General features: G+C 35.8%; 2 long non-coding RNA genes across 2 annotated transcripts in view; one reads left to right on the forward strand and one right to left on the reverse strand.

The window, feature by feature from the left end:
* Window positions 1-700: 700 nt before the first annotated feature.
* Window positions 701-18,313, reverse strand: part of LOC143694594 (uncharacterized) — a 197,492-nt gene continuing 179,879 nt past the window's right edge. The window contains exon 12 of the long non-coding RNA XR_013183166.1: window positions 701-892. This is a non-coding gene — a long non-coding RNA (uncharacterized LOC143694594). The remainder of the gene's footprint in view (window positions 893-18,313) is intronic.
* LOC143694601 (uncharacterized) overlaps window positions 4,682-18,313 on the forward strand; it is a 67,099-nt gene continuing 53,467 nt past the window's right edge. The window contains exon 1 of the long non-coding RNA XR_013183169.1: window positions 4,682-5,085. This is a non-coding gene — a long non-coding RNA (uncharacterized LOC143694601). The remainder of the gene's footprint in view (window positions 5,086-18,313) is intronic.

Genomic DNA, 18,313 nt, shown 5'->3' on the forward strand with positions numbered 1-18,313 from the left:
CAAGGTTTTAAATTTGCATTTGCTTTCCAATTGTCTTGTGTGATAGATGAAGGTGAGATAACTTGATTTTCTTGCAAAAGAATGAAACAACTTGATAACATTATAAAGACTAAATGCTTTAGTCTTAGTCCTAAGCATTTCAGTGCTTTATAGACAAGTAGAGAAACACATTAGATTATTATTAGGAATATTAATTATTTTGTCACTTTGACATATAACACAGATCAACTTGTACTTACATGTATAGATCAAAGTTTTCAGATCATTGGTTTATAGAAGTAAAGAAATCACTAACTGCAAAATTCCATCATTTTTATTTATCTCATGTTCCTGTAAATATAAATACCCAAAGATAGTTGCCATAATAAGATATATGCAAGGAGTATAATTCCACAAATTCACTTGCCCTCTACAGACCTTTAGATATGACTAAAATCTAAAGCTAAAGTTGTTACCTCTAGATAGACTTGGATATGGGTAAAGGCATTAGAAGTAAATACTGTGGCTACAGTGTCTTCAGTGAAAATTCTGCCTTTCCTTAGAGGGATTTGAGAATGAATGCTTCTAGCTTAGAGATGCTGGAAATGAGAACCAAACATTTCACCATCAGATTTTGTCTCTGCTTGTTAAGATCCAATTATTAGGACCATTAGAGAGATGCCTCTACCTGAATTAAGGTGCAAACAAGACCATATGCCAAGTCAATATTATAGATTTTATTTAATAGTAAATGTAAGGTAAAGAGAGGCAAAAAAGAAATAGGAAAGGGGTGGGGAGGCAGGTAGGAGAGAAAAAGAATGAGAGACAGATTAAGTAGAAAGATATCACTACCCATGGGTCCAGATGGTTTCCCATTGGTCCTTTTTTTCTGGTCTTCTCAGTGGTGGGGGTCCTGAAAAACAGAGAGTTCAATGGGTTAATATATGCTCAGGTGTTCTGGGGAAGGCCCAATCACTTCCCCTGGGCAGGGGGAGTTTTCCACTGTCTTTTGCAACCCTGTGGGTCCCATGCAGTCCTCTGGTGGAAAGGGGCTCAGGAATGGGCTGTGGGCTGTGGCCTCTCCAAGCTGGACCTGGCCAGAGCTGATTTTCAGCTGCAGAATTGGCTTTCCTAGTGGGCACATTCTTCTCCCCCAGCTTTGTTAACCTCTCCTTAGACCTGAGATAACTGGACAAAAGCACCACCTTTCTCTTATCTCAAATTCCTCTCAGGTGGCTTAACTCACAGCCCAAATCTCCAGGTGTTTGCAGAGGCATATTCAGGGAGGGGAGGTGGTAGCAGATGAGCAGTTCTCCTTTGCACAGTTTGCTACAGAGAGTGAAGTCCTGCTGTGATCTTAACAGTGTTGGAGAAAATTGTGATCTTTAAGTCTTTTACACTGTTACCAGCAAGATATTATGCTTAGTTACAAACTAATACAAATGCGATTTCTGAAAAGTAAGGAAGGTGCTATGGAAAACTGAATTTGGATTTTGTGATGATTAACTTAACTAAGAAACACAAAGTAGTAGAAAATTAGTCTTTTAATTTGGATAAGTCAAAACAAAAAGAAAAAAAAAATAAAGAATAATGAAAATTATTGGTATTGACCTTCAAAGATCTGCCATTTTTACTGGAAGTAAGGCAGAAAAATATTGAGGAAAGACTTCTAGACTTAACTCTACAAATTAGTTCTTCTGTAAGAGAGCCAGAATAAATAGGAAGTCTATAAGGACTGTAAAAGGAGAGATCATCAACTCCATCAGGGAAGTGTTAGATCTTGAAAAGGTTGTTTTAACAAGTAAAAGCTACTTCAGCTATATAAAGAGGAAAAGAACAATGAAAAGAAAAGTGGGGTCAATGTACAGTGGGGATATGTTGGAGATTAAAAAGGAGCTGGGAACTGTCCTCAAATAAATAAGCTTTTTTCAATAGAATAATGATGTCTAGTAAAGTAGATCCCGGGGAGATCATCTCCACTGACACCAAAGACTCTGTCCTCCACTAAGTAAGAAAAATTAGTGTAGTAATTGTAACACAGTTGCTTATTCAAATTTATAACTATTTATGGCAACACATTAAGCTAATCTAAATTCTAGCAAATTCAGTTTCACCCATTGTTAATAGCCTGGGATTACAGTAGCTGCTGAGAATTCATATGTCCCCTGGTTCTTTTTTTGATAGTAAGAATCTCCAAATTTACCCCATTTCTTTTGAGTGGATTATTCCTCACTTCAAAATCAGTGAAAGTATTAATCAGCTTTTCCAAATGAATGAGCTTGAATTCCTTTGTTTCCTAGTCCCTTAAAAGTTAAGTTAAAAAAAGACTGAGCAGGCTGCTAAATGGGTGATTTGAAACTTTCTCTTTTCCCCATAGGGAGAGAAAAGATATATGGGAGGACAGATCCTTCTCTTTGTGCTCTGTATGTTCAGCAATATAAAAACAAAGTCTCCTGAGAGCTGGATCCTTCTCTCTGGAGCATATATCTCCTTTTGCAGAAGTTGAACTAACAGAGAACTTTAGTTTTCTTTCAATTTTTACAGAGTGTTCAGAAAAAAAAACCAAACCAAAACAAAACAAAAAAGACCAAAACAGACAATAACAAAAAACCAACAAAACAAACAAACCAAAACCCAAAAACAACAATAACAACAAAAAACCCAAAACCATAAACAAGCCTAAATCAGAAAAGTGATTATAGCACAGCAGATAATATGATAAACAAAGACACAAACTTCTATACATGCAGTGTACATGTATGTATACATCTTACATACTCTAAAAACATCTGGATTTAAAAGATTACAGTGGATCCTTGCTCCATTTTTACAGGTTTCTTTCAAAAGGGACAGTTTGGTAAATAAAAATGTAGATATGAAAATTGCCAATCTAATTTTGAAACAGAAGGAAAAAAAAGACTTTTGGAGTACTTTTTGAATGTTTGAGGAGGAATTAGTTATCTTAATTTCTACACTGAGAAAAAAATCATATATGCAATCACATGTTCAGAAAGATTATTTTTTTCCCTTTTTCCATCTATCATTAGGGAAAAATGAACCACAAAATTTTAAACCAACATTCAACAATAAGCAGAACATGAGCATGAACTCTGAAGGAAACCATAACTAAGGAGATGAAAGTAGTGAAAAATGGCATAAAATCAGGAAACGTCTCGTAGTAGTATACTTTACCATAGATTTTACAAAGAAACCTTAATTACTTTAAAGCTAGACTTGGTCTAGGAAAGGAAATAAATGAAGGAGTTGTCTATGAGTGCAGATCATTGTCCCTGATAAGCCAGACAACCCTTTCCACTTCAATCTGCCAAAGACATGACATACTTCCGTTGGGGTAATTGAAGCAACTATTCACCACAACCTCCCATGGGGATTATTTCACTTGGTTTACCCCAGCAAACCTTCAGTATTGCCTGCATTATTCAGGAGCTTGTGGAAAGATGCTCAGCAAGGAAATGAAGAAATAAGGTCTGACACCAAGTGAAATCCCGGACTGAGTCAGGTAAGCTGTTGTCTTTCTAAGTCCACTTTAGGTTTGTTAAAGACCCAACTCCTCACAGAGTTCACTTCTTCTAAACTGAAGAGTTCTTTGATGACAAACTGACTTCAGTGCAAGTTGAAGTCAGTATTTTAAGGGCCACACAAGAACAGCCCAAGTCCATAGGGCATTGTTTAGTGACAAAAATGCATAGGTTTTTTGAGATGGTATGACTTTCTAACACCTCATGTCCAAATTCCTGTAAATTCCACCCGGTCTTTACAGCCTTCTGAGCAATACTAAATTTCCAGAATGCTTTTAAGGTGAAACTTTTCTGGTAAGATAGACAAATGTCATGACTGTCTTTGTAGAAACTGCAGTTTATCCCAGTTTTCTCATACCAAATTTGTTCTTCCTCTACAAGGCTCTCTTCTATTTACTGCTCAGCAGCTGCTTTTAAGCCCAAAAGTAAACACATTTTTATAGAGCTGTCTAGATGCAGTATTGTTTGTGAAAGTTCTTTGGAAATTAAGTACATATTATGGTTGTAGTAGTATCACTAGTAGTACTAGTAATGATGATGATGATGACAAAAACTATTATTATTAATGTTGTTGTTGTTGTTATTAATATTAATATTGTTATTATTTTTGAGGGATATGTTGGGAAAAAATAACATCCAGCATATCCAGCACTCATCCAGAAATAATTTCTCTGATTAGGAAAGAAGATAAATATATATATTAAGATATACCTGAGGAATGTGTTATTCCCTTAATAGAGAACAGAAAAGAAGAAGGTCTGGTAAAATTTACCCACAAAGAAAAGGACATTTGCTGGTTATTTCCCACTTTGCAGAGGGAAGCAGTGAGGTTGGGTAGTGCCTGCACACCAGGGATTGGAAGAGGCTCAGAATTTTATGTCCCCAGAGCCTTAGGTCCCACCTCAACTTTTGACTCCAGTGTAAGTCTTGTATTCCCCAGAATCTGAAGTTGTTCAGAAGTAGACATGGAAAAGTGTTTGAGGCCCATTCCCTACTAATCAGTGGAAAGCAGAGGTCTCTACCTACTGAGAAATGGGGTGAGAAGAGAGGGGAACCCCTTGATTCCCTCCATGGACAGGTCTTGCCCTGCTCCACTTTATGGCTGAGACAGGGACAGTGCCCATGGCTCCCTCTCAATTGCAATTCCTGCAGTTAAGTGATCATCTATTTTAAAATTAGAAAATATCACTAAGATTTCAGAGCTCCTGGTGTGGAGAAAAATGCAAAAAAATAAACTCTGAGAGTTCAGTAAGCAATGCAAATTTTAAAAAGAAAAACAGCACTATTTTTAAATCTCATAGATTTTTTGTGGGGGCAGGGAGATGAGGGAAGAGTGCAGAACTGAGAAAAAGAAGGACTGATTTTGTATTTTTAAGAACAATCTGGGTTTGGCAGTCTTCCTCCATGCTCTAGAAAACCAAGATGTATTCATGAAGCTTCCTATTGCATTTTGTGGCTTTTTATGTATAGGATGGAACTATAAATGAAAAATTATTTTAACCACCTGTGTCATGCAAAAAACAGGAACAGCTTTTTCCTCCTGTCTTGCTTGCAGAATCAGAGCCAGGTGAGTAGATTTTTCCCTTATGTATCTAGAAAAATTTCTCTAAAATACAAGTCAAACCCGTAATTTCATCTGTTCCCTAGTGTGTAGTCAGTACTTATCTGATAAGGTTTTTTTTTTCTAAAGCTATTAGCTTATTTGAACACAATGGTTTTTTTTCTCTTTGTTGACTCATTAGCACTAAAATGCCATTTTTAAAAGGCCTTTTACAAAAGTCCAAAAAATCAGAATTAGTTATATGCAGACAGTGAAAGCAGATAATTAAGAGGGAATATGGACATGTCAAAGCACATATTTGGTAGCGATGATATATCTTAAAAAACAATTAGAAATATGGCTAGAGAGAAGGAAATTATTTTGGATAAGAAAGAATAAAAAATAAAACCAGCAATATAAAAGAATATCAATTTTGCCTTTTTTCCTTTTTTATTTTTAGCATAAGAATAAAATGGATGGAATTGTCCATTTGTATTTCTTATGAGAATTTCCTTAAGGTTTCTTTTCATCTTTGCATTCCAAGAAAAACTAAAAATAATCTGGAAAGCAGTCAGTCTTTAAAAAAACAAACAAAAAAATAGAGAAAAGAACTCAAGAGTTTAGGACCTCATCCTCTGTAATCCTTGTGGGATTGCTGATCCCATGGCTTTCTTGATTATATAGGTAGACAGGAGAAAAATAAATAAAGCTTTCTGATGCATCTGAAGTCCTGTGTGCAGCATGTTCCTAGCCAGAGGCTGAATGTTGGACACATATATGACTGCAGTGGAATGCGTTTTATTTTAGTTATGCAATATCCTCCCTAAAATAGTCCTACTTCTGATAATATTTTACGTTTGTAAGTTTATTTTTGGAACATTTCTACCAGTCTAACAGACCTGACAATTCCAATCCTTTTAAGGCAAAGGCTTCTAGGGAAAAAAAATAAAAAAGAAAAAACTTCTAAGAAGATGTCAGAAGCCTTTTCAGACACCTAATAGACTTACTGAGCCAAATGCAAACATTTTAGGAAAACAGTGTGCCATTTAGTGTCTTTGATATATCACTATTCACTTTCTGAAGACAGAGATTAGTATAAAATCTGATCAGTTCTTTGGATGAGCTTTATAAAATAAACTGGTTTTTGGAGAGCAAGTCTCAAACAAAATAATGAAATGAATCCATCTGTTTTTGACTTGTCTGTATTTGTACATTTCAGAAGACATTTGCAATACATGCCATTTCTTAGAACAAAAAGATTGACTATTTCTTTTTCCATTCCTGTGTGGTTAAAGATAGCATGGAAAGAGACCTTAAAAAATATATATGCATTTAATGTGCAATGAATCTTGACAATATAATATATTGAAATTTAAAAAGCCCATGCAATCCTTGGGTCTTTGAGAGCTTTGGGTAACTCTATAGTTATGACAGCGTATATGAGTGAGTTTTATTTAAACCAGTAACAGAACTGTCATAGAATCAAACAAAATGGAACTTTTAAGCCACAATTTTACCTGCAGGTATGATGACATTCAGCCCTCAGAAGACAAAGAAAACAAGCATCCTCTCAGACCTAAACAAAACATACAATCACTCTAAAACTTTGGCTTTTGAGGACAAAAAAACCCAAATACTTTCTAGTGCGATGTAGCTGTGCAAACACCTTCAAAATTAGGATTTCTACAAGGTAACTTGCCTTTTACACTGAATAATTGATCTACCTGTCAAAATACAGCAGTAGGTGTTACCTGTATGCCAAACTATTGGGAAATGCATGTCTGATTTTATACCTGCTCTATACCAGGTTAAATGTATCAGGTGCAATACATATGACCTAAAGGAATAGTCACATAAACCTGTAAATGTACAGTAAACAAGTGGTTCATGGAAATATTGTCCTGTGAAACCATTCTGCTGGCACTTGTTCCTTTCAAATGAAAATATGGCACAGAACAGCCACTTTATCTCTTGCACTCCTGAAGTTTAAAACAAGGCAGTTCTCCTGGCTGATGCAGAAAGAAGCTGTGATCAGGCACTCAGCAGCAGAACCTGAGCCAATAGAATTTAAATTTCTTTGCAATATTATCTTTTCAATAGAAAGGCAAAATTTAGAAATTTGGGATATACATTAGAGTTGCATGAAAATTTATGTCCCTGAAATTTCTTTATGCTTTATCTTTGTTGGGCTTCATAAGAATCCATGAACACTGCACATAATAGTTTAAACATTTCTCTTCCCATTAGATTAATGAAAAAATATAGGTTTTTGACCATGGAATTTAGCTGAGAAACAGATATAAGAAATAGAATTAGTTACTTCACTAAGTTCTATATAGCTAAACTATATAAGTCCATTTGATTTAAGATTATTAGAAATTTTGAATTTAGAGAAAAAGCCCCCAAAATTTCATGTAGTTTTGTTGCTAAAGGACTATTTGTATAAAATAACTCCCACAGTAAAACATTAATCTTTCAGATGTGAAGTCTATTTACAAAGATTATCTCTGTTCCTAGCAGGAATGTTGATTTGTTTGTGCTCATGGTGTTTGTCAGAAAACAGACAAACATGAATATTTTAGAGACCAGCCTGCTCCAGAGCATAACCCTGTTCCTCTTATTCCAGCCAGAAAACAATGTTGGCTTTATAAACTGTGATCTTATTGCATTTTTCCTAAAGTAGAAAAATATTGTAAGAGAAGTATTTTATTCTTTCTCAGCTTTGCTGAAGGTAATGGATTTCCTTCCTAGCACTGTAAGAAAAAGAGAATTTGAGACTTGAGACTTTAGATGATTTTCATTGAGGGGTTATTGTTTAACTAACACTGTAATTCCTACACAAGGAAATGTTCTTTTGTGCTTAAATTCCTGTAGCCAAGGGTGATGTAAAATCCCACATCCATTAAAGTAAACCTGTAGTTTTCCAGCAGCTTTGCACACACATCACTCTCACTGATGCATTGTGTGAGGCAGGTGAATTATAATGTCTCAGAATTATGCTGCAATGAGGATGTCTTTCTTTCTAACCTAATTCACAGTTACATTGCAGGGAAAATATAAAGATTTAGGCAAGGTGTTAGGACAATATGACTATTGTAATCTAAGTCTCAGAGTACAAATGCCTTGAATACTTGAATTGTAGGAAACAGGCATTTCAATGTCCACTACAACGCTTTACTTGTTGCTAGTGTGTCGTGGTAAATTTTATATTAAGCAATGATTATTCCCTGAGATTAGATGCACAAATGAGATGAAATAATTGGAAATAATTCACGTATTATATTCTTGCAATATTTTACAATCTTAAACATTTTGTTAATGCAAAGCATATCATCAACAGCAGAAAACAATAAACTAAATGCACGGTTCCTAGGGGTAGAGTTATTTATACTGACCAGACAAGGACCTCATGCTCTTGATGCTGGTTTAGACATTGATAGTTATTGCCATCCCAAAATTTATTTATGTTTAAGAAGAAAGGCAGGTGTGTGATCATCTGCTTGAAAACAGAAGCAGGGTTTCAGCTCCAACCGCACATTGTAATCCTTGTTCCTTATCCTTTTTTCTGCCACTTCCCTCCTCCTCCCTTTGTTTTTAAATGCAAAAGCATATCTTCTAATTTCTTCTCTTTTGCTTGAGGGTATAAAGAGATTTAGGGAAACACTGTCTGCATGAAAACACCAGGAAACTGCACTATAGTTTCTTTTCTTCCATCACTGTGGAGCAGATACTTGATTATTTCACATGCCGGTTTTCATTAGTGTTTCCAGTGCTGTGTCCCTTTCCTTAGCTTCTGGAAAAATTCATTGCAGCTAGCTGCATTTCTGTTTATTACACTACTGACCACTTGGCTCCTGTTTCAGACCAAGGATACATGCAGAAGCAAGCCAAAATACTGTAGCCTTTGGATGGTAGGTTCAGCTAGCTTAAGACTACATGCTGAACATTTTCATATCCATTCGTAATAACGGAACCTGAGGAATAGCAACTCATGGAAAAATCTAGGTTCAAAGGAACCTCTGGGGGTCATCTGCCAGAACATTCTTGTGAAAGCAAGGCCTTATTCAGACTAGGATTTTCAAATTAAGTGTTGAATATTTGCAACAGAGAGATTTGTTTGGACAACCTATCCCAAATCTCAGTTTTTGTCTTTGTGAAGAACTTGTACACAAACTGAATTTACCCTGAAGGAGCTTGTGCATGTATTGTCTTCTGTTGTCATGCATCCTCATGAAGAGAGGATCTCCATCTTCTCTTAAACTCCTTCCAGATACTGGAAAACTGAGGTCCACCTGAGCCTTCCCATTACAAATGTGAATTCTCCAACATTTCTTTATATACCAAGTTTTGAATTATCTCAGCTTCTTACTGGTCTTGTGCTGGACTCACTCCAAGTTCCCTTTTTTGAACTGGAGACATCAAAACTGGACACAGTATTCCAGGTGTGGCCTAACAAGTGTCTATATAGTCAACAACAATTCTTTCTTTGGGAACAGGAGTAACTTAACAAGAATATACCAAGTAAAACATGCAATGTGTAAAAGTTTAGTGATTATGTGAGTGTGATTGTGTACAGACACATGTATGTTCACAGAATACACATATCAATGGGGTTGTGAGAGATTTGCAGCTTGAAAATTTCAGGTAGGCATTTAATTGCTTCTGTGCCTGAAGAAATTAATATGAACATAATAAATATACATCTAATAAGGTAGTTACTGACCAGTTTACTTTTTCCTTATATTCTTCCTTAATTTTTTCCATTTTTTAGTTTCCTTTGCCTTTGACCCATCCTACACAACCTACATGATAGAGAAGGAGAGCTTGCCATAGAAAAAATACAGAACAAGAGCATTTTCAGTTTCCCATAGGAGTTATAAAAAAAAGGCCTTTACTTCAGAAGGTTTGACATAATGATAATTTAAAGGAGCAGGGAAATGAAACTTGTGCTGTTTTAGTTAGAGGTACCCTTTCCTAAGTGGCTGTACTTGATTTTCTTTTTAGATTGGGTAAAGAAAAAAAAAAAAGGAAGCTGAAAAATTAACTCAGTGTAAATTTTTTCTTGATATCCTTTGATCTTAAAGCAGGCAGAGTGCTTTTTTATTTTCTCTTCCTTGCAAAATTGGCTGTGCTGCTAAATAGAGCTTTTTCTGTCCAAGCTGCAGAGAGAGGGTTACTGTGCGTGTTCCTATAGGCCTCTCTCCTATATTCACTTGTCTTTCAGCTGCTAGGGTTGAGTTCTTGGCAATATTTCTGCAAAATACCCTCATCTCACAAAGTGGAAGACTACATCCTTATGACCTCCAAGAATTTCCTTCAGCTTTCCTGGTTGCAAAGCTGGTATGTTACATCAAAAGCCCCACTGGTTATCGTGACATTAACAATTTTAGAAAGATATTTTTTGCTGAATGTTCCTGGGTTGGATATTCAGTTTGGCTTGCAGATCTGTATAAGGCAATGAGATTATACTGATGCCAGAGACCAGTAGAGTATTTCTGATTTGAAAAGTTCTCGTATTTCTAGCAGATGAATTTGCATATTTTGGAATTTAATCTGGAAAGAACTGGGTGGAAAACACGCAAAGGCAACTGCCACCTGACTTGTAAATGAATAACTCGTATGAATTTAGGCAAGTACTGCAAGTTTTGCAAAACTCTATTACAGAATTTACCAATAAAAGAGTACATTTGCTGAGTATCAAAGCTTTCTGCTTAAGAGGTCTCTTCTGTAATTTCCTCTATCTGTTACCTAAGTGAAAAGACAGAAAACAGAAAACAACATTTGCTGTTAGTTTATTGCTTTGGCTCAGGGATTCTCATATTAGTGTTAACTGCCACTGAGAACAGCAGGTGGTAATTTCCAATGGAAACGAGCAGCTACTAGACCAGACAACCCTCATTTACTTACACCTTGTGCAATGCTTCTCGGGAATATTGTCAGCTGTGGGCTCTTTCTCATTTGTCCTTGTTTTAGATGACATTGTCATTCATGACTATACTGTGAGTGTAAATGATGATCTAATGTCACTTCTGTAATTACTTGGCACCCTGAATAAACTGTAATCCCCCTGGGTCAATAACTGCTCTCAGCTTGACATTCAATAAACAAGGTTTGGAGAATTGCTGTAGTTTCACTTTTTTTTTTTTTTTTAATCCCTCCTGGTGCTTTTCAGTGAATGCTATTCAGGAGTACTTCTGGACCATTAAGAAAAGAAAGGAAACAACTGCACACAGTGGGAGACTGCTGAAGGGGCGCCTCTGATTTTTAACACTTACAAAGGCCTCTTACCTGTAGGGTCCAATTCATCTTCAATGCAATTTTTGAGAATGACTTCATGGGGAGTGAGACCTCCCCCAGTCTGGGAGGCTGCTCTTTGTCATGTCATGAATCACAGTTCTAAGGGCACATATTGCAGGTATTGTGACTATGTCTGTTGTATCCCTCCTTTATGCCTCAAGATTTTTGTCAGAACTTGACTTGACTTTTGTTGTTGTAGCCTTGAATGTGACTTCACATAATGCAACCCAGGTAGGTGCAACCAAGTCTTTCAGTTATAAAATAAATTGCCTCTGTCATGCACAAGGATGACATGCAACAAGGACAAATCAAGCATTGTTGCAACACTGTCTGTGTTGGTTTCTGCTGCTCTAACAACAACCCAAAAATTGCTCTTTTTGTAACTACTCGGGGTCTACTTCTGCCCAGACTGCCTAAAGGTCACAGTGATCTTGAGTTTTATTCTCAGTTTTCCTATATCCTTCATCTTCTATGTTATGGAAACAATACCTTGTTTACTTGTACATTATCATGTCCTATGTGCACATGCCATTGACTAAGAAAAACAAACCAAACTTGTCCTTCTGCTTCTGCCAAACCCAAGAAAGACTTTATTGGGTGGTAGGATTAATCATAAGGCAATTGCAGCCACAGTAGCCCCTGTAAGAAATGATTAATACACTAAGATTATAGTAAAGCTGAGAAGCAAATAATTCATAAACAGTAAAGGTAAAGAAATAGGCCAAACATTCTATAAGCTGAGGGCTGAGAAAAGTAAATATGGAACTGCTTTGAGGACTCAACCTTTCAAAAGAGACTTGTATGACACAGAAGTTCAGAGTCACCTGGACTTCTGATCTGTGTGCCATGTTCTGAACAAGGAAGAGCAGCATATAAAGAAGGAGTGAAAGGAAGAAAAACTGAAGTGGTCCAGCCATTGTGTACAGAATTGAAAGAAACTGCAAAAAAGTGATCATAAGAAAGACACTGGATTTGATGATGGATGGTGAATGATGCCAGAATTTCTTGCCAGATAGGTTGTGTTCAGTCGCAGACCAATATTTCATGGTTTTGCAAGGGCAGATGGACTCTGAGGACTCTCAAATGAATAATTTACCAATCTCTCCTATTTATGTTATTTCTATTTACTCTTTATTATTTTATATAATATTTAGAGGTATGCTTTGCATACAGCTCCAGAAAACTTTGGAGTCTCTGTTAAATGTTGATACTGCAAACAGTAATAAGCCAGCTGCATCCCTGCTAGCAAAGCTGTGCCTCGCCACTAAGAACAAAAACACAAGAGCAAATTAATATTTGCCTAATTGAATATCTGTGCTTTGATGACCAATCTTGTGCTTCTTCTAAAAATAAATATATTAAAATATGCATTGGTCCCAGATAGACCATTCATGAACATGCTGAGAAAGAGTTGAAAGTAACATAGTTGGCACAGAGGCAAGGGCAGGAAAAGAGGGTTGCTTTTCTGGAGTGTGCTGTTAAGCAGCAGAAACACACCCAAGTCTTATGTCAGGGTGTCTGTTGGTCTATAGACAGACATCCTGGACATTTTAGTAGATGCTGTCATTTTTTAAAATAAAAATGCATGTAGATCTTTTTCCCAAGATACTTTTCAGGGCCAACATGTAGTGAAATCCATGGAGATCCTTTCTGTGTGCAATTAGGTAGTAGAGGGACAATAAAAAGTCTTAACACTCTCAGGAATAAAAATTGCAGCTTTAACCACATTATATGTATTAAGTTCCTTAAATTGTTCACTATAGCTTTAAACTCCTCTTAAACACCATTCCCTGTGGCTGGGAACTAAAATAGCCACACAGGAGAAAATCTCTGCACTTAAAATAAAAGGAAGAAAAATACTTTGTTCTTCTACATATCAGTTAAAGGATCTTTATAGGGGACAATGTATGGAGGGGAAATAGAAGTGTAGATGGATTTCATCATTATTTTGTCCCCTTGAACAGTCATGTTACCTTTCTTGATCAGTGTCTTTGTCAGAAACCCTTCACAGCATCCAAAGACTGACTCAGATCAGGAAGTGCAAATGAAAACTTTGTGTGAGCCATGAGGAACAGAGAGGATCCAGCACTGGAGAGAAAACAGAAGACCTGTGGAAGAGGGAGCAGACCCTGAAGGAGTGGGGACAGTGCCCCAGAACACCATGAGCCTTCAAAAGTATGCATATAATGCATAAATTGGCCCAACAAGCTGAGACTTCCAATGCACCACTAGCAGTGTTCACTCTTTGTGCTGCTGTGCAGGTGTTCTAGGACTGTAAGCCATGCAACCCATGTAACCCATGTCTTTTACAAGTCATTCTGAACGTGTGGAGAATAAAATGAAGCATGGCAAATCCTTGAGGGTTAGAGCTTCCATAAGCATAGGGATAAAGCCCAAGGAGAAGGTACATTCCCAGTCCCTGGGAACATTCAAAGTTAGAGAAACCTGATCTAGATGCAGATGTTGCTGCTCATTGCAGGGCAGTTGGACTAACTCGTAATTTTGAAATGTTGCTTCCAACTCAAACTATTCTGTGATTGTATGCCTCACACTGGTTGTTTTTGTTTTGTTTTGTTGTTGTTGTTGTTGTTTGGTTTTTTTTTATTCCAGGAAAGTATCGTTCAATATTTTTAAGAATTTTAACTTATCAACACACATTTTTTAGCACCATGATAAATCCCTTCATTGCTTTTCTAAGGTCTTTTAGTATGTTAATGAAAGATTTTTCAAATATTTCTATTTCTGACTAACAGGTGTGGCATAATTCTATATTTGTTTTTCATGGAATGATTGAGTTTAATGTCTTTTCTTTTTTGCATGCAATAAAAATGTTAAGGATACAAAATGCATGCAGTGTGTAGTATTATGTGTTAAAATATTATCCAGGCTTTCCTCTCAGAGAACTGCCAACAATATTGCATATATGACTAATGTTTATCATTCAGGCACAAACAAAAATATTTTTCCCCATAGCACACCACTTAGTGATTTTTTTAAAGCATATCATAGTCCAACAGCTTGACAGTTGACTCTAATAAATGCTCTTATTAATGATCACTCTCTCTGTGTCCAGCTATCATCTGCCTGACAAGGCACCCCTCTAAAGACTGCAACACATAGAGATGCCAAGTGTATTGGCCTTCCTGAGATCTAGGCTACCACACGGTCTTTCCTAAAGAAAGCTCATTCTGCACAGGTGCCACACTACAGATATACTGAGAAGAGCTGTTAGGGACTGTGGATTTAAAACCTCCTAAAACCTCAGGATCCAGAAAACACTTTTTTTGTTGGAAACAAGCAAGCAAGAATATGAGCATAATAGTCAGATTTGCACCATGTAGTGATTGGGTAGGAAGTGTAAGGTGGCAAAACTTGTTGATGTAGATAAAGGCCTGGACGGTAGACACTGCCTATGTGTAATTCTTGTTGACACCTGCAAAAATAACAGTTTTTTTGAAGTGGAGAGAATCATCTAAGTATCCCTTCTGATAATGTATTTACATCTGATCTACAGCATTGTGTTAGAAGATTCAATGCACTTCTCCCTGGGCTTGTTCTCAGTTCAAGGATGTTCAGCAGTGTCCAGAAAAGCAGAGTCGAATTTTTCGTTCGGTCCCTATTTCTAGTCCCTATAATGTGATCATGACACACTGCAGATCTGTGTTAGATATCACTCACTTTACAATTCTGGAATACCCTGAATTACTTTAACAATTAAAATTTTTCAAAATTACTTCTGAGATTTACAAAGCTGTCATTAGGAGACAAGACAACATATGACTGAACAACACCCTTTGAAAGTGAATAGTGAGACACCTTGCTTCCTGCATTACACTGAAGGACCCTTGCTCCTTACTACCTCGTGGTCCCATTTTGATCTGCTTAATCCCTAACTGTGCTGCCTTCCTTTATGATTGTTTTTTTCTAGGAAGATTATTACTCTCAGAACAACAAAAAATTCCCCAAACTAATCCAAACCAAATGTAAAACAGAAACATTTATTCAAGACTTCTTTTCTTCTCTAATTATATGGCCATTTCATACTGTCCTCTGATTCCTCCATCCTCCTTTGGCACAATCAACTGTCTAGCAAAAAGGTTGTGAAGAGCCTATGTTTCATATTCCCTAGAGTACAATCAAAGCTTGAAAAACCAGGGGTGTGTTGCCAGCTGCATCACTCATTTCTTGTTGTATGCCTGAAACCAAGGCTGCTCTGAATGTCTGTGGTAAGTGCTGAAGTAGCAATGAGGAGAGGCAGAAATCTGAGGTAGGGAAATATCTGTCTGCAGTCATGAAACAGCAGAACTTTTCTACTTTCACAGAATTCACACAGACACAGGTAACTGTATTGGAATTATGAAATACACGGGACTGGATATTAAGCATGTTTCCACTGGATTGAAAAGCTCAGACCTAAGCCAGATCTTCTTGGCCCAAAATCTGTCATTATTTAGCATTTGTTCAGTGAGCTGAGCAAAATAAATTGGGAAGTTAATCTGATTTTAAGACAAATGTGATTTTTTTGTTTAAAGATCTTTCTCTGCTTGTTGAAGAAGAGATACTAAAGGTTGGGATAAACCAGGCTACATTTAACTTTATTTTTTAAGCAATTGGAAAAATATCCCTAATTTTTTGCATATGAATTTCCAAATATTATCCTCAATTAAAATTATTAGTACTTTATCTTATTTACCATATTGGTTGATTTGGGTAAAAAATCTTTTTTGGGATATTGAAAATAAGTGTATTGCTTTCCATTGTTGTCTTTGCCCATCATTTTCATAAATGGTTAGCTCTGGTTTACACATTGTTCTCTAACAAAAAAAAAAAAAAAAAAAAAAAGGAAATGCACAGACAGAAAACTGAGTGGGGTGCCAGACATTCTGAGTTTAAACAGGATTACACAGACTTTTTGTTTTTCTTTTCTTTTCTTTTCTTTTCTTTTCTTTTCTTTTCTTTTCTTTTCTTTTCTTTTCTTTTCTTTTCTTTTCTTTTCTTTTCTTTTCTTTTCTTTTTTCTTTTTTCTTTTTCTTTTCTTTTCTTTTCTTTTCTTTTCTTTTCTTTTCTTTTCTTTTCTTTTCTTTTCTTTTCTTTTCTCTTTTCTTTCCTTTTCCTTCCTTTTCTTTCCTTTCTTTTTTTTTTATTTTTGTGTTTTATATTGCAGAAAATAAAAAAGCTCATATAATACCTTTGAGAGAAAGGCAGTTCATACTTGTCTTCTTTCACTGAACGTCTTGTACCACAGGTTCTGTATCTGAATAACAACAGCCTGGTTACAGAGGCACTTACAGATCTCTGTTCATTGGTTCCAAAAATAAAATTCAAAGGGGAAGGCTTATATTTTCCTTGGTATTGATCAAGAAAAGTCACTACATCTTTTTATTGTAACTTTTATTATGTTTTTAAATTTAAGTCTTTGTCCACTTTCTCTTCCTTTTCTTCCCTATTTTTTACTGGAGCTGATGACCAATTTCTGCTCCAAATACAAAAAGCTTTGTATCTGTGATAAATTACAGCATTTGTCAAAAGACTGTCATTGCTTTAATGATATCCCTGTCTTGAGATGTTTCACTTGTGTTTTGCTTGTCTAGAGAAAACGCATGCTATGTGCTTGGAAGCAAAGTCCTTTTACATTTCTATACCTAAGAGAGTCTAATGAGACACTTCCAATTACAGTAATTTCAAGCTGCTTTATTTAGACCTTATAGAACCAGAGTATTGTGTCTTTGCAGGAGCACATTACTGATTTTTCCTTGAGTACTCTCCCTCCATTCCAGCAAGGCAAATACTGCACCATATAATATCAGATTGCTTATATGATTAAAATCCATCACATATCTTTAAGAAAACAACACCACTGAATATACAGCCTTATATAGAAAGAACATCCACAGTTTTTGAAAAGCACCAGGCCTTGACTGACAATAAGTGCAGTTTTTAAGAGTTTATGGCCATATTTTGTCAGGAAAAAACCCCAACTAAACAAAACCAAACAAGATAGCCACCTACAATAGCACCATCTGCTGGCCCTCAAAATTTGATACAAATTGTCATTCTGTGACTGAAAACCATACTGCTCATCATGGACACAGTTTATGAGCACTTACTCATAGAGAACTGCTAGTATAAATGGAAAATTTTGCAGTAAAAAGCAGCTCATTTTCGTCCATAATGATTTTTTTTTAGAGTGGCCAAAAGTTGGCAGGAGCTCTTGTTTCTTTTAATAGTAGTCTGTAAGCTTTAAAGCAGGAAATGCTTGCATTTTACCTGAAATTAGGATTAAAAATAGGGATCTTAAGGTATTGTGAGTGATGCATGAAATTTGTCTAGAAGGGAATTTGTACAAAGTAACTTCTTTTCAAAATGTTTTTTCTTAAAATGGAAAATACATATCATGAAAATAGAGATCTGTTCACATTTTGGTTTTAGTTTCCCTTAATTAAATTTAAAATATATTTTCAAGATTGGGTAAAGAAAGACAGAATCAGACTAACTGAGTATAAAATATAATAGAGAAGAAAATTTTAAAAATAGAAAGAAAAAGAATGAGGTGAAATCTTCGTGTTACTGAACTTCATTATCAACATCTTTTAAAACAGTCAGAGAAGGATGTTGGGTTGTCTTCAGATGAATTGCATTGTTTCTCAAATGCTGATAAAGTAAAATGAGGTTACTAAACAGAGAATATCTACATTTCAAATAAGAAAAGATAGTATATAAGGAATTTATAAAGCAAAATAGTTTCTAAATGCAAGCTGGGTTACCCAATATCAATCACTTCAGTCATCAGGCAGTCTTTCTTCAGGACTCTGTTCACTTCTTTGCAATAAGGAATCAAAAATTAATATGCACTTAGCATTGGATCTTCTGTCAATATTCAGAGAGCTTGTTTCTATAATTTTTATTTTTTTAAAAATCTGACTAAAAGAATTATTCTTGGTGACTTACAGTAGTTCCT

Source organism: Agelaius phoeniceus, chromosome 1 (assembly GCF_051311805.1).
Source record: "Agelaius phoeniceus isolate bAgePho1 chromosome 1, bAgePho1.hap1, whole genome shotgun sequence".
NCBI lineage: Eukaryota > Metazoa > Chordata > Aves > Passeriformes > Icteridae > Agelaius > Agelaius phoeniceus.